We start from the raw sequence: 6000 nt of genomic DNA, 5'->3' as shown, positions 1-6000 counted from the left end.
TCGTGAGGTCAAGCAATCCACTTACCTCGGCCTCCCAGAGTTCTGGGATTACAGGTGTGAGCCACGGCAACTGACCACATCCCATCTTCACCTCTAAAACAGGAATAATCATTCCATAGCAAATAATTCTCCTAATCCTCCAATAGCCTCTTTTTCCCCCCCAAATTCAGGATCCAATGTAGATTTGCCCATGCATTTGGTTATTACATCTCTTAATCCCTTCTCATCCCTTCTCATCTAGAACAATCCCCCACTGTAGTGGGTTGAATGTTGAACCCCAAAACATAGGTCCATGTTCTGGAACCAATGAATGTGACCTTTTTTGTGAAAAGGGTCTATACAGATGTAAATAAGTCAAGGTTCTTGAGGTGGGCTTCAAATCTAATGATAAAAGAGAAGACATGGTCAGAGGAAGGGAAGGCCACATAGAGACACAGGCAGACACGGGAGTGATGTGGCCACAAGCCCAGGAATGCCTGGAGTCACCAGAAACTGGAAGAGACAAGGGAAGATTCTTCTCCTTAGAGCCTTCAGGAGGACAGCCTTGCTAACACCTTGATTTGGACTTCTCTAGATCTACGGGAGAGGAAATTTTTCTTGTTTTTTTTTTTTTTTTTTTTGTAGAGACAGAGTTTCACTTTATTGCCCTCGGTGGAGTGCCATGGCCTCACACAGCTCACAGCAACCTCCAACTCCTGGGCTTAGGCGATTCTCCTGCCTCAGCCTCCTGAGTAGCTGTAGCTGGGACTACAGGCGCCCGCCACAACGCCTGGCTATTTTTTTGTTGCAGTTTGGCCGGGGCTGGGAATTTTTCTTGTTTTAAGCCACAAAGTTTGTGGTGGTTTGTTATGAAAGCCCTGGGAAACTAATATACCAACTTAAAAAAAAATGACGTTAACTTGTTAAAGAGGGCAGCACCTGTAGCTCAGTGAGTAGGGCGCTGTCCCCATATACTGAGGGTGGTGGGTTCGAATCCAGCCCCAGCCAAACTGCAACAACAACAATAAAATAGTTGGGTGTGGGCGGCGCCTGTAGCTCAAGGAGTAGGGTGCCAGTCCCATATGCCGGAGGTGGTGGGTTCAAAACCAGCCCCAGCCAAAAAAAAAACCACAAAAAAAAAAAATAGTTGGGCGTTGTGGCAGGCATCTGTAGTCCCAGCTACTTGGGAGGCTGAGGCAAGAGAATCACCTAAGCCCAGGAGCTGAAGGTTGCTATGAGCTGTGACACCATGGCACTCTACTGAGGGCGACAAAGTGAGACTCTGTCTCTTAAAAAAAAAACAAAAACTTGTTAAAGAATCTAGGAATACTTTTTTTTTTTTTTAATAGAGACAGAGTCCCACTTTATCACCCTGGGTAGAGTGCCGTGGTGTCACAGAGGTCACAGCAACCTCCAACTCCTGGGCTTAGGCGATTCTCTTGCCTCAGCCTCCCGAAGCTGGGACTATAAGTGCCCACCACAACGCCCAGCTATTTTCTTGGTGCAATTTGACCGGGGCTGGGTTTGAACCCACCACCTTTGGTTTATGGGGCCGGCGCCCCACCCTCTGAGTCACAGGTGCCACCCTAGGAATATATATATATATTTTTTGAGACAGAGTCTCAAGCTGTTGCTCTGGGTAGACTGGTGTGGCATCACAGCTCACAGCAACCTCAAACTCTTGGGCTCCAGCAATTCTCTTGCCTCAGCCTCCCAAGTAGCTGGGACGACAGGCACCTGCCCAACACATGGCTATTTTTGTTGTTGTTGTTGTAGTTGTCATTGTTGTTTTAATTGGCCTGGGCTGGGTTTGAACCACTAGCCTTGGTGTATGTGGCTGGCATCCTACCCACTGAGCTATGGGCACCACCAGAATACTTGTTTTATAGAATGTCCTGAGTCTGAAATTGTCTTCAGATTGACCTTTTAAAATCATAAATCAGATCAAGTAACTTCCGGCTTAAAACCCTCCAATGGCTTTTCAATGCATTTATTTATTTATTTATTATTATTTTTTTTTTGTAGAGACAGAGTCTCACTCTACTGCCCTCAGTAGAGTGCCGTGGCATCACACGGCTCACAGCAACCTCCAGCTCTTGGGCTTATGTGATTCTCTTGCCTCAGCCTCCCGAGCAGCTGGGACTACAGGCGCCCGCCACAACGCCCGGCTATTTTTTTGTTGTTGCAGTTTGGCCAGGGCTGGGTTTGAACCCACCACGCTCGGCATATGGGGCCGGCGCCCTACTCACTGAGCCACAGGCGCCGCCCCATTTTCAATGCATTTAAAATAAACTCAACTTGTTACTTCAATTTAAAAAGCCCTGTGATCTCTGACTCCTTACCACACCCTAACCCCACCTTTCCCACTCTCTTTCCTCACCTGCCCCATTCCAGCTTCACTGACCTTTCTTCAGTTCCTCTAACATCCAGGCTCTTCCCAGCATTACCCCTCTGCTCTGGCTGTTCCCTCTGCCCACGAGACGACCAAATACAATTCATGATCTTTTTTTTTTTTTTCAGTTTTTTGCCAAGGCCAGGTTTGAACCCGCCACCTCCGGCATATGGGGCCGGCGCCCTACACCTTGAGCCACAGGCACCACCCACAATTCATGATTTTTGAATCCTGGATTGGTGGAAATAGCTGTAAAGAATGTTATTCTTGGGTTGGTGCCCGTGGCTCAGTGGGTAGGGCACTGGCCCCATATACTGAAGGTGGCAGGTTCAAACCTGGCCCCAGCCAAACTACAACAATAAACCCTACATAAAAAAAAAAAAAAAAGAATGTTATTCTTGGTGGCACCTGTGGCTCAAAGGAGTAGGGTGCCAGCCTCATATGCCGGAGGTGGTGGGTTCAAACCCAGCCCCAGCCAAAAACTGCAAAAAAAAAAAAAAATGTTATTCTTTAGCTGTAGTCCCAGCTACTTGGGAGGCTGAGGCAAGAGAATCGCTTGAGCCCAAGACTTTAAGGTTGCTGTGACGCAATAGCACTCTACCCAGGATGACAGCTTGAGATTCTGTCTCAAAAAGAAAAAAAAAGAATGTTACTGGGGGCTCGGCACCTGTATCACAGTGGTTACAGCACCAGTCACATCACATTACACCGAGGCTGGTAGATTTGAACCTGGCCCGGGCCAGCAATGTCATTGCCAACAATGACAACTGCAACAAAAAAATGGCTGACCCTTGTAGCAAGCACCTGTAGCCTAGCTACTTGAGAGACTGAGACAAGAGAATCACTTAAGCCCAAGAGAGCTGGAGGTTGCTATGAGCTGTGACACCACCGCACTCTACTCTGGGGGCATTTGAATACAGACTGTGTAGCAGGTAACATTGTTACATCAATATCTTGATGTATCTTCTGTTAGGCTAATAGTACTGTAGTTGTGTAGGAAAATGTCCTTGTTCTTATGTTATTATGAGATGCATGCTGAAATATTTAGGGATGAAATACAGTGATGTGGCTGGGCGCCTGTAGCTCAGTGGTTAGGGTGCTGGCCATATGCATCAAGGCTGGTAGGTTTGAACCCAGCTGGGGCCTGCTAAACAACAACTACAAAAAAAAAAAAAAAAAAAAGCTGGGCGTTGTGGCAGGCGCTTGTAGTCCCAGCTAGTAGGGAGGCTGAGGCAAGAGAATTGCTTGAGGGCGGCACCTGTGGCTCAGTCAGTAAGGCGCCGGCCCCATATACCGAGGGTGGTGGGTTCAAACTCGGCCCCAGCCAAACTGCAACCAAAAAATAGCCGGGTGTTGTGGCGGGCGCCTGTAGTCCCAGCTACTCGGGAGGCTGAGGCAAGAGAATCGCTTAAGCCCAGGAGTTGGGGGTTGCTGTGAGCTGTGTGTGGCCACGGCACTCTACCGAGGGCCATAAAGTGAGACTCTGTCTCTACAAAAAAAAAAAAAGAGAATTGCTTGAGCCTAAGAGTTTGACGTTGCTGTGAGCTATGACTCTACTGCACTCTACAGAGGATGACCAAGTGAGACTCTGTCTCAATTAAAAAAAAAACAAAGAAATAAAAAAAAAGAAATTTATCTCTTGATAAATCCAAGAGAGAGCTAATTATAGCAGCATTCTTTCAACTTTTCTATGGGTTTGAAATTTTTCAAAACAAAATGGAGTAGCCAGGCATGGTGGCATGTACTTGTAGTCCCAGCTACTTGAGAGGCTGAAGTAGGAGGATGGCTTGAGCCCAGGAATTCTGGGCCATAGTGTGCTATGATGATCAAGTGTCTGTACTAACCTTGGATTCAATATGGTGACCTCCCTGGAGGGGGGAACCCCAGGTTGGCTGGGTAAAGCAGCCCTGGTAGGAAATGGAGCAGGTTAAAACTCCCATGCTGATCAGTAGAGGGATTGCACCTCTGTATAGCCACTGCACTTCAACCTAGACAATATAACAAGATACTGCCTCTTTAAAAAGTTAAATAAATACAATAGATAAAAATACAATTGGATAGGGCGGCGCCTGTGGCTCAGTCGGTAAGGCACCAGCCCCATATACCGAGGGTGGCGGGTTCAAACCCGTCCCCGGCCGAACTGCAACCAAAAAATAGCCGGGCGTTGTGGCAGGCGCCTGTAGTCCCAGCTACTCGGGAGGCTGAGGCACGAGAATCGCTTAAGCCCAGGAGTTGGAGGTTGCTGTGAGCTGTGTGAGGCCACGGCACTCTACCGAGGGCCATAAAGTGAGACTCTGCCTCTACAAAAAAAAAAAAAAATACAATTGGATAGACTGGGCGGCCACAGCTCAGTGGTTAGGGCGTCAGCCACATGCTCCACCGGGGCCTGCTAAACAAACAAACAAAAAAAAATAGCTGGGTGTTTTGGCAGGTGCCTGTGGTCTCAGCTACTCGGGAGACTGAATCTCCCAAGAAGAGAATCGCTTGAGCCCAAGAGTTTGAGGTTGCTGTGAGCTATGAAATTATAGCACACTACAGAGGGTAACAAAGTAAGACTGTCTCAATAAAAAGAAATAAAGGGCGGCGCCTGTGGCTCAGTCGGTAAGGCGCAGGCCCCATATACCGAGGGTGGCGGGTTCAAACCCCGCCCCTGCCAAACTGCAACCAAAAAATAGCCGGGCGTTGTGGCGGGTGCCTGTAGTCCCAGCTACTCGGGAGGCTAAGGCAAGAGAATCACTTAAACCCAGGAGGTGGAAGTTGCTGTGAGCTGTGTGACGCCACGGCACTCTACCGAGGGCCATAAAGTGAGACTCTGTCTCTACAAAAAAAAAAAATAAATAAATAAAATAAAAATAAAAAGAGGGCAGCGCCTGTGGCTCAGTCGGTAAGGCGCCGGCCCCATATACCAAGGATGGCGGGTTTAAACCCGGCCCCGGCCAAACTGCAACCAAAAAAATAGCCGGGCGTTGTGGCGGGCGCCTGTAGTCCCAGCTACTCGGGAGGCTGAGGCAAGAGAATTGCCTAAGCCCAGGAGTTGGAGGTTGCTGTGAGCTGGGTGAGGCCACAGCACTCTACCAAGGGCCATAAAGTGAGACTCTGTCTCTACAAAAATAAATAAATAAATAAATAAATAATAAAAAGAAATAAAATAAAATTGGATGAAAAATGGCCAATTTAGGGTGGCGTCTGTGGCTCAAAGGAGTAGGGCACCGGCCCCATATGCCGGAGGTGGCGGGTTCAAACCCAGCCCTGGCCAAAAAAAAAACTAAAACTAAAATAAAATAAAATGCCAGTCATTGTTAAAATAGCTATTCACCTTTAAAAAAAGAAAACTGGCCAATTTAAATAAAAATATTTTAATTCAGGAATAATCAAAACCCACAAGAGTTTGTCAAATTCACATTCTAGGGATTCAGCAGATCTGGGTGGGACACAGGACTCTGCTTTTTAATGGTCCCCAGTGATTCTCAGGCAGGGCCCAGGCCACAGCTTGAGAAGGCTCACTCAGTGTTCTGCATGGAGTGTGGCTTGCTGGGCACAGCCATTCCCTTCTATTCTCCGTTGAGGACTAGCTGGTTGAAAAAGTCAGGCACGCAGACGGAGATGTGATTTTATAATGAGGGTGGGAC

Source organism: Nycticebus coucang, chromosome 12 (genome assembly GCF_027406575.1).
Source record: "Nycticebus coucang isolate mNycCou1 chromosome 12, mNycCou1.pri, whole genome shotgun sequence".
In the NCBI taxonomy this organism is placed as follows: Eukaryota; Metazoa; Chordata; class Mammalia; order Primates; family Lorisidae; genus Nycticebus; species Nycticebus coucang.
The sequence above is the reverse complement of the archived record's forward strand: the minus strand, read 5'-3'. Positions refer to the sequence as shown.